This window comes from Gossypium hirsutum, chromosome A10, assembly GCF_007990345.1.
Source record: "Gossypium hirsutum isolate 1008001.06 chromosome A10, Gossypium_hirsutum_v2.1, whole genome shotgun sequence".
In the NCBI taxonomy this organism is placed as follows: domain Eukaryota; kingdom Viridiplantae; phylum Streptophyta; class Magnoliopsida; order Malvales; family Malvaceae; genus Gossypium; species Gossypium hirsutum.
Genome location: NC_053433.1, coordinates 15,085,508 through 15,096,633, shown reverse-complemented (window position 1 = coordinate 15,096,633; position 11,126 = coordinate 15,085,508). Strand labels below are relative to the sequence as shown.

At 39.4% G+C, this 11,126-nt stretch overlaps 1 pseudogene; it reads right to left on the bottom strand.

Moving 5' to 3' along the window:
* Nucleotides 1-258: 258 nt before the first annotated feature.
* Nucleotides 259-371, bottom strand: LOC121208963 (uncharacterized; annotated as a pseudogene).
* Between the last annotated feature and the right edge of the window lie 10,755 nt (nucleotides 372-11,126).

The following is an 11,126-nucleotide window of genomic DNA, read 5'->3' as shown; positions in this document are numbered from 1 at the left end:
ATGCTTCAGACATTGGGCCAATTTAGTGGAATGCCTACCGAAGATCCTCACCTGCACTTAATACTGTTTATAGAGGTGAGAGATAATTTCAAGTTAGCCAGAGTACCCGAAGATGCATTACGACTAAAGCTATTCCTGTATTTGCTAAGGGACAGAGCTCGAGCCTGGTTGAACTTATTGCTACCAAATTCAATTTCCACATGGCAAGAGTTAGTAGAAAGATTCCTTATGAAGTATTTCCCGCCTAGGAAGAATGCTAAGTTGAGAAATGAGATCACTGCCTTCCAACAAAAACAAATGGATGATGAGTCCTTATATAAGGCATGGGAAAGGTACAAAGAATTATTACGAAAATGCCCTCATCATGGAATCCTACTTTGCATTCAACTTGAGACATTTTATAATGGTCTCAATGCCCACACGAGGATGGTAGTGGATGCTTTTGCTAATGGTGCTCTCTTTTTTAAGTCTTATAATGAGGCTTATGAAATCACTGAGAGGATTGCCAGCAACAATTATTAATGACCAACAAATCGAGTAGCGTCAGGAAGACGAGTTGCTGAAATACATGAAGTAGACGCTCTTACTTCACTCGCATCTCAGGTATCATCAATATCCTCAATGTTAAAAAATCTTACTACTAATGGGTCTAATAGTTTTGTAGCACAACCACCAAATCAATTTGAAAATATAACCTGTGTCTATTGTAGGGAAAGACATCTATTTGAAGAATGTCCATTGAACCTAGAATTCGTATATTACATGGGTAACCAGAATCAAAATCGAGGAAGGAAAGGACTAGAATCCAATTTCTATTACCCATCATGGCAGAATCATCCAATTTTTCCTGGAGTAACCAAGGGGCTGGAACTAGTAATACTTACGCCCAACCTAGATAGACCTAGCCACCTAGTTTTCCCCAACAAGTTCAAAAACCAACCCAAGATGAACCATCCAATAGCTTAGAAAATTTGTTGAAGGCATAACAATGATGCCTTAATCCAAGCCAAGCAACTATATTGAAAAACCTGGAAAACCAAATGGGCCAGCTTGCAACTGAACTCAGTAACCGACCACAAGGTGCTTTACCTAGTGATACGAAGAATCTGAGGAACCTAGGGGAGGAGCATTGTAAAGCATTGACATTGAGAAACAGAAAGACATTAGAGCCCAACACCATCGAAGTTCAAAAGGAGCCAGCTGATACTCAAGACTCAGAGGACGTTCAACCGAGTGTTGAAATTCCAGTTTCACAAGAACCAGAATCTGAAAAATCTGACAAGGTAACTTCAGAACCAGCTAATTCTAATCAACTAACAACTTCGTTAGATGTAGAATTACCACATAAGATGAATCAATTAGTTCCAGTAAATAAACTTCCACCACCATACCCTCAAAGACTTCAGAAGCAGAAGTAGGAAATTCAATTCAAGAAGTTCCTAGACGTACTCAAGCAACTTCATATCAACATCCCGTTGGTTGAAGCACTTGAATAAATGTCGAACTACATCAAATTCATGAAGGATATCCTGTCTAAAAAAAATGAAGGCTTGGAGAATTTGAGACGGTAGCCCTAATGAAGGAATGCAGTGCATATCTTCAAGACAAGCTACCTCCGAAATTGAAGGATCCTGGATGTTTTACCATACCTTACAACATTGGAGCAACATACTGTGGTAAGGCACTATGTGACTTGGGTGCGAGAATCAACTTGATGCACATGTCAATATTTAGAAAGTTGAGGATAGGTGAATTTAGACTTACTACGGTTACACTTAAATTAGCAGATCTATCCTTAGCACATCCAAAAGGAAAAATCGAAGACGTATTGGTACGTGTAGACAAATTTATCTTTCCTACTGACTTTGTGATTCTAGACTTTGAAGCAGACAAAGAGGTGCCAATCATCCTAAGAAGACTGTTTTTACCAACCGGAAGGACCTTTATTGATGTGCAAAAGAGCAAGCTTACTATGCGTGTTCATGATGATCAGGTAACATTTAACGTTTTTAAGTCTATGCAATTTGCGGACACAATTGATGATTGATCTACAGTGTCTGATTTAGAGGATTTAATCGTGGAAAAGGAACTCAACTATGTTGAGGACCCATTGGCATGAATTTTGACATCAGATCCTCCAAATGATGAAAAGGAGGATGAATACTTAGCTTTGTTAAAAGCTAATCAAAGGGGATTTAATCCGCAATCTCGCTTTGAATCTTTAGAGTTAGAGAATAGGGATTATACCTAACCAAAAGCATAAATCGAGGAGCCACCTAAATTAGAACTCAAGGTACTGCCTTCACATATAAAATATGTTTATTTAGGTAACTCTTCTACTCTGCCTGTGATTGTTTCAGCAGAATTAACTACTGACCAAGAAGAGAAACTCATCATGGTATTGAAACAATTCAAGAAGGCTATCGGATGGACCAAAGCTGATATTAGTGAAATTAGTCCATCTGTATGCATGCACAAGATTATTCTAGAAGATGGTGAAAAAGGGACGATTGATGAACAACGAAGACTGAACCCCATCATGAAGGACGTAGTCAAGAAAGAAATCATCAAGTGGTTAGATGCAGGTATAATCTACCCCATCTTAGATAGTTCATGGGTAAGTTTGGTCCAGTGTGCGCCAAAGAAAGGAGGTATCACGGTCATTAAAAACGAGAATAACAAGTTGATACTGACTAGAACGGTTACGGAATGGAGAATTTGCATCAATTATTGGAAGCTGAACAAGGCGACTAGGAAAGATCACTTTCCTTTGCCATTTTTGGACCAGATGCTGGATAGACTCGCAGGGCGAGACTATTACTATTTTCTCGATGGATACTCAATGTATAATCAGATTACAATAGCACCAAAAGATCAACACAAGACAATATTCACCTGCCCGTACAGTATATTTGCATTTAGGTGCATGCCATTTGGTTTACGTAATGCACCTGCTACATTTAACTGCTACATTTAAAAGATGTATGATTTCTATTTTTACTGACATGGTTGAAATATACTTGGAAGTTTTTATGAATGATTTTTCAGTATTCAGAGATACATATGATGATTGTCTAGCCAATCTAGCCAAGGTACTAAGGAGATGGGAAGAAACAAACCTCGTACTCAATTGGGAAAAGTGCCATTTCATGGTACGATAAGGTATTGTTCTAGGGCATTGGATAACAGGACATGGAATCGAGGTAGATAAAACAAAGGTAGATGTTATTGAGAAACTCCCACCTCTAACATCTGTAAAGGGTGTTAGAAGCTCTTTGGGCCATGCCGGTTTCTATCGAAGATTCATCAAGGACTTCTCCAAAGTTGCATAAAACCTTATGTAAATTATTGGAGAAGGACACAGCGTTTAAATTTGATGAGGAGTGCTTAAGAGCTTTCAACAGTTTGAAGATTCAGTTAGTCTCGGCACCCATAATAGTCATACCAGACTGGGATTTTCCATTTGAATTGATGTGTGACACAAGTGACTTCATGATAGGAGCTGTTATGGGCTAGCGAAGGAACAAATTTTTTCATCCCATCTACTACGCAAGTCGAACTCTGATAGGAGCTCAACTGAATTATACGGTAACAGAAAAAGAGCTACTTACTATTGTGTTTTCTTTTGAAAAGTTTTGATCTTATCTTGTAGGTACCAAAGTGATTGTCTATACGGACTACTCGACAATTAAGTATTTACTTGCCAAAAAAGACGCTAAGCCGAGACTGATCTGGTGGGTACTTCTACTTTAAGAGTTAGATCTAGAAATTCAAGATCGAAAGGGAGTAGAAAATCAAGTAGCAGATCACTTGTCCAGATTGGAGCCACAAGAAGGGAATTATCCACTTATACCAATTCAGGAGACATTTCCAGATGAACACATACTGAAGGAAAGTCATGTCCATAATACCCCTTGGTTTACCGATATTGCTAACTATTTATCTTGTGGTTTGATGCCGATTGATAAGACATATCATCAAAATAAAAAGTTTCTTCACTATGTGAAGTACTATTTTTGGGAAGAACCATATTTGTTTAAAAAGTATGTAGATCAAATGATTAGGAGATGCATGGCAGATGTAACAACTCGATTTTGGGGCTAGTCAGAATAGTGGTTTTGGGACCAATGACCTGAGGTTAGAGAAATTATTTTTGATATTATTTTATGTGTTGTGGCATTATTATATGAGTGCATGAAAAATTTGGCGAGGTAATTTTAGCGTTTGTGAGCTTAAATGCGAAAAAGGACTAAATCGCATAAAGTTCAAAAGTCTTAAATTGATATCTAAGGGTGTTAAATTGTCATGAAAATTAAATTTAGGGTCTCTAAAGTGCTAATAGACCCTAAAAAGAGTGCTAGGTCGGCCATGGGGACAAGAATGGTAAAAAAAGTCAACTAGGTGAGTTTGGTAGCTTGTTTGACTAAAAAGAAAATAAATAAAAAAAAGAATGATCTCATCCCTTTCCTATCTTCTCTAGTGCCGAAAATATCAGCCATAGGAGGATTTGAGAGCTTGAAAAATTTCAGCCACTCTCTATTCTCATAGGTAAGTGATTTTGATAGTTTTCTTAATGATTTTTTCATTTTTGGACCCCTTGTAACATGAACTTTCTAACAAGGGGACTATTTTGTAAAATGGTTGAAATTATAGCGTTTTTCCATGATACTAGACATGCTGATTTCTGAAATTTTATGGAAGAATATGAGTTATGGTTGAGAAATAACCAACTTTTGTGAAGAAATTTTCATGAAAGCCCTAACTAGGGACCATTTTACATAAGTTGAAAAATTAGATCGTAAATGTGAGAAATAATGGGAATTTTGGGTTTCTATAAGAGTAAAAAGGGTTCGGCTAGGCTTAAGATATGAAGAAATTTGATAAAAATTGATTTTCGGAGTAAAGGGTAAAATGGTCACTTTGTAAAAGTATAGGGGCAAAATGGTTATTTTTCCCAATTATAAATTTTTGAGTACCTGGATCATTAAAAGGATTAAATTTGTGAATTTTTATCATTATAGATCAATAATTGCAAAATCCGGGCCTAGATTGGGAAAAAACAAAGCAAGTGGACTAAGCCAGACGAGTAGCCTACGTTTTTGCATACCGAGATCAGTGTTTAATTTGATATAGCATAAATCACTTGCTTGTGGAAATAATTATGTATGATGAATATTGAGATACTAGAACTCCTATTGAACCTTAGGAAATAAATCAGTTATTCGTGCCATGACACTCGGGTCATTTGCATGCTAGTGTAAGACATGTCTGGGACATGCATTGACCACATTATGAGAGCTAGTGTAAGACCATGTGTAGGACATGGCATCGACATTGAGACAAGAGCTAGTGTAAGACATGTCTGGGACATGCACGGCCTGGTGACGTAAGCTAGTGTAAGACATGTCTAGGACATGCATCGGCTACGAGATGTGTCAGTGTAAGACCCTGTCTGGGACATGGCATCGGTATTATACCCTATGTTTGAGGCTTAGTGAATACCAGATAGTATTTCAAATGGTTCAACGGTGAGAGTTACAGTTTAAGTTAAACGAGAAAAGTATGATCATGTTGTGAGTGGTACAAGTACCTATTTGAAATGTATGAGATGTGAGCTCAATATATGCTTTGTAAAATGTATTGGCTAGTGATGAGTAAGTTGTGCTTATGCCTACTTATGTACTATGAGCATGATGATAAATGGCAAAGTTGTTGTTATATTTATTGCATGCAACTTACTAAGCTTTATGCTTACCCTATTTCTTTCCATTTTCTTATAGTGGCGCCTAAATAGCTCATGGATCAACGATTGCCGGAGGCATCGATCACACTATCAATCGAAGCACTTGATATAGTTAGATTTATTTATTTTGATTATGGCATGTATAGGACCCTGACTTTAGAATTTTGTGTCATTTTTAATTGGCCAAATGTGTTGATTTACTTTAGCATTTTGATTCATTTTGTATAAGACCATGGAAATGGCTAAAGTTGAAAGTTGTTATACGAATACAAGAAGTTATTTCATGAATGGGTAATTTGGTGGTTGTTTTAGTAAATATGAAATGTGTAAAGGCCTTAGATGTGGTTGTCGGATTGAGGAATCATATTATGATGATCTTTAGCATGACGGATGTTGTTATTTTGTGTTCAGGATGGCAAAGGGCTTGGTAAATAGCCCTATGTTGTCCACACGGGTAGACACACGGGCGTGTGTCTAGGCCCTGTGTCCCATGGGCGTGTTGTCGAGCTGTGTGTCCCCTGCAAGTAAAAATTTCAAGACAACATGCATGGTAGTAAACACACGAGCAGAGACACGACCGTGTGTTTCAGCTGTATGAAGGACACGACCTAGCACACGGGCTTGTGCCTTGGCTGTGTGACCCTTAAAGATTGCTGACGTTAGAAATAGAATGTCAAGGTTTTTAGACATGGGCTAGGAGATGGGTGTGTCATGGCCATGTGAGGGACAAGGGCCATAGACACGGGCATGTGTCAGGCTGTGTGAAAACCCCTGTAGGTTCAAATTTAGAATTTAATTCCACATAGGCGTGTTACCTTTTCACACGGGCGTATGCCCTGTTTCAAGAATTATTTTTATTAAGTCAGTTTAAGGACCTAAGTTAGTTCTGAATGGTTTCCAATGAGAGTTTGAGGCCTCGTAGGCCCACATGAAGGATTTTTAAGCAAGGTTAGAAGAAGTTTCAAATTTGATCGTATCTTGGTGACACAGAAATGATTGTATGCATGTGGTTAAATATGGTAATGCCTTGTGCCCAGTCCCGGCCTCGGACTCAAGCATGGTTTAGTCAGTTCTAGTTCTAACCTAGCAAGAGTACGAGTCTAGCTATACATTCCATAGATGTACGTTGATAGTATGACGGCTCCTGACGATTACAAATTATGTTTTTCATATAGTAAATGGATCCTGACGTAGTTATGACGGATGATGTAGAGAGTAATATGCCAGCTCTCGCTGAAGGGACCGCATCAGTAGACAATGAGCCCGTGACACTGAGTTAGGGTAGAGGGGCTAGAAAAGCTTACCTCCACATGATGGACGCTTGGTACATGGAGTTTGTTCGTGCAAATTCGAACACTCTACCTCCCCCACCTCCTCCGACTCCTCATTATGGCCTTATAGCTCCGCAAGGAATGATTTGGTTAGGAGAGAGAAACCCTTAGTAGATAGGATACGAAAGCAAGGGGTCGAGGAATTTTGGGCTAAGATTGATGATGACTTGGAGAGAGCAGAACTTTGGCTAGAAAATACCATTAGGGTATTTGATGAGTTATCGTACATGCCTGAGGAGTGTGTGAAGTGCATAGTGTCACTCCTACGAGACTCAGCCTATCAATGGTAGAAAACCCTTGTGTCGGTAGTACCAAGGGAAAAGATTACATGGGATTTCTTCTAGGAGGAGTTTCAGAAGAAGTATATTAGTCAGAGGTTTGTGGACCAGAGAATAAAAGAGTTTTTAGAGTTGAAGCAAGGCCGTGGGACGGTGATTGAGTACGAACATGATTTTGTGAGGCTCAGCAAATATACAATGGAGTACATATCTATAGAAGCCATTATGTGTAAGAGGTTTGAAGATGGTTTGAATGAAGAAATTCATCTATTAGTTGGCATCTTGGAGATAAGGGAATTTGTGGTGTTCATGGAGAGAGCATGTAAAGCCGAGGAATTGGCCAAAGAGAAGAGAAGAGCTGACATCGAGTCCCAAGACTCAAGGAAGAGACAAAAGGGGAAATCACAGTAGACCTCATCTAAGAGACCAAGAGAGTTTCCTACCCGATCAAACGCGTCAGTGGGGTTATCAAATAAGAGCAAGAATAAGCAACATATGGTGTCTAAAGCCCAAAGTACTTCTGTTGCGAGTGTTGGTAGTGGTCGGCCAAACAGGCCGGAATGTTCACAATGTGGTAAAAGTCATTTTAACGAATGCCAAGCAAATGAAAGAGGTTGCTTCAAGTGTAGATCTTTGGACCACTTCATCAGAGACTGCCTTGAATTAGATGAGAATGGGAAAAAGCAAGACGTGAGGACGAATAGTGCTCCTACTAAGGGTAGACCACAGAAAAACCCAGGTAGTGGGACTAGCAGTAAAGGTGCCCCTAGAGTTTCAACTGTGAGGTCCGAGGGCCGTGCGCCTGCAAGGACTTATGCCATTCACGCTCGCGAAAAGGCATATTTACCAGATGTGATTACGGGAACTTTTCTCTTCATGATATCTCTGTTATTGATTTAATTGATCCAGGGTCTACTCATTCCTATGTATGCATGAAATTAGTACCCAGTATGAATATGTCTGTTGAGTCCACCGAATTTGTGATAAAAGTGCCAAACTCGTTAGGCAAGCATGTGATAGTTGATAAAGTGTGTAGAGATTGTCCTTTGATGGTTAGAGGTTATTGTTTTTCAGCTAACCTCATGCTATTACCGTTTGATGAGTTTTATCTAATTCTTGGCATGGATTGGTTAACTGCTCATAATGCGATAGTAAATTGTGGCAGTAAGTTCATTGAAATGAAATGTGAGAATGGGGATATCATTCGGGTTGAATCAGGTGAACCGGATAACGCACCAGTACTGATCTCGTCTTTGACTGCTGAGAAATATTTGAGAAAAGGGTATGAGTCCTACTTAGCATTTGTATTGAACACCAAAGAGTCTAAAGTGAAAATTGAGACAGTGCCTGTAGTATGTGAGTTCACAAATATGTTTCCAGAGGAATTTCCTGGATTACCTCCAACCAGAGAAATTGAGTTTGGTATCGAGTTGGTCTCTAGTACGACACCTATCTCGATTGCTCCATCTAGAATGACTCCAATAGAGTTAAATGAGTTGCAGGCTTAGTTACAAGAGTTAATGGATAAAGGTTTTGCAAGACCGAGTTATTCATCGTGGGGTGCTCCAGTACTTTTTGTGAAAAAGAAAGACGGGTCGATGAGATTGTGTATAGACTACCGACAACTCAACACGGTAACAGTGAAGAACAAGTACCCCTTGCCAAGGATTGATGATTTGCTTGATCAGTTGAAGGGAGCCACCGTGTTTTCTAAGATCGACTTAAGGTCAGGCTACTATCAGTTAAGGGTTAAGGAGCAAGATGTACCAAGAACCGCGTTTAGGATGAGGTATGGACACTATGAGTTTCTTGATATGCCTTTTAGTTTAACAAATGCTCTTGCGGTGTTTATGGATTTGATAAACTACATTTTTCGATTGTATTTGGATAAGTTTGTAGTGGTCTTTATCGACGACATACTGATTTACTCGCGTGATGAGAATGAGCACGCGGAGCATCTGAGAACGGTTCTACGAACCTTGAGAGATAAGCAGTTATATGCCAAGTTCAGTAAGAGTGAATTTTGGCTTATGGAGGTCAGATTCCTAGGACACATCCTGTCGGGAGATGGAATCAGATTTGACCCAAGCAAAATCTCGGCCATTGTTGAGTGGAAATTGCCAAGGAATGTGACAGAGATTTTAAGCTTTTTGGGTTTGGCTGGATACTACAGAAGATTTGTAAATGGGTTCTTTATAATAGCTACTCTGATGACAAGGTTGTTACAAAAAGATGTGAAGTTCGAATGGTCAGAGAAGTGCCAACAAAGTTTTTAGAAATTAAAGGCCTTGTTGATCGAAGCTCCAGTTTTAGTGCAACCAGAATCAGGCAAAGAGTTTGTAGTGTATAGTGATGCATCCTTGAATAGGTTAGGGTGCATGCTGATGCAAGAAGGAAGGGTAATAGCCTATACCTCAAGACAGCTAAAACCACACGAGAAGAACTACCCGATGCAGGATTTAGAGTTGGCTGCCATTGTGTTTGGCTGAAAATTTAGAGACACCATTTGTATGGCGAGAGATGCCGAGTGTTCACCGGCCATAAGAGTCTAAAGTATTTGATGACTCAGAAGGAGCTGAATTTACGGCAACGAAAGTGATTGGAGTTGATAAAGGATTACGATTTGGTGATTGACTACCACCTCGGAAAGGCGAATGTAGTCACCAATGCTTTGAGTAGGAAATCATTGTTCGCCTTGAAGGCTCTGAATACTCAGTTGATCGTGATTGATGATGGCTCAATTCTAGCTGAGATGAGAGCTAGACCTATGTTCCTTTAAGAGATATGTGAGGCTCAGAAAAGTGATGAGGACTTGCAAGCTAAAATGGCTCAATGTGAGACAGGAAGTGAATCAGAATTTCATATTAGTACTAACGGTTGTATCATGTACCGAGACAAGATATGTGTACCCAAGGATAAGGATCTTATTCAGAAGATTTTACGAGAGGCATATAGTGGTTGCTTGTCTATCCATTTGGGTAGTGTGAAAATGTACAATGACTTGAAAAAAATGTACTGGTGGTCAAGAATGAAAAGAGACATTTCTGAGTTTGTCTCTAAGTGTCTAGTTTGTCAACAAGTGAAGGTCGAACACCAAGTACCCTCAGGTTTACTATAGCCTGTGATGGTTCCCAAATGGAAATGGGACCGGGTAACCATGGATTTTGTGTCAGGATTACCTTTGACGCCAAAGAAAAAAGATTCCGTTTGGGTTGTTATTGATAGGCTTACCAAGTCGGCACATTTTATACTGGTGTGTATCGACTACTCCCTTGAGAAATTGGTTGATTTGTATGTTTTAGAGATAGTGAGACTTGACAGGGTGCCCTTGTCGATTATCTCGGACAGGGATCCAAGGTTTACCTCAAGGTATTCCAAGAAGTTGCAAGAAGCTTTGGGGACAAAGTTGAATTTTAGCACAGCTTTTCATCTATAAACTGACGGTCAGTCAGAAAGAGTAATTCAGATATTAGAGGACATGTTACGGTGTTATGTTCTTGAGTTTTAAGGTAGTTGGGAAAAGTGCTCACAGCTAGTCGAATTCGCGTACAACAATAGTTATCAGTCAAGTCTGAAAATGGCGCCTTATGAGGCTTTATATAGGCGTAAGTGTCGAAGACCCTTATATTAGACCGAGCTGAGAGAGAATCAGATACATGGGGTTGATTTAGTTAAAGAGACTGAAGAGAAAGTTAAGGTGATTCGCGACTGCTTAAAGGCCGCTTCGGATAGACAAAAATCCTACGCGGATTTGAAACAGTAAGAGATCAAGTT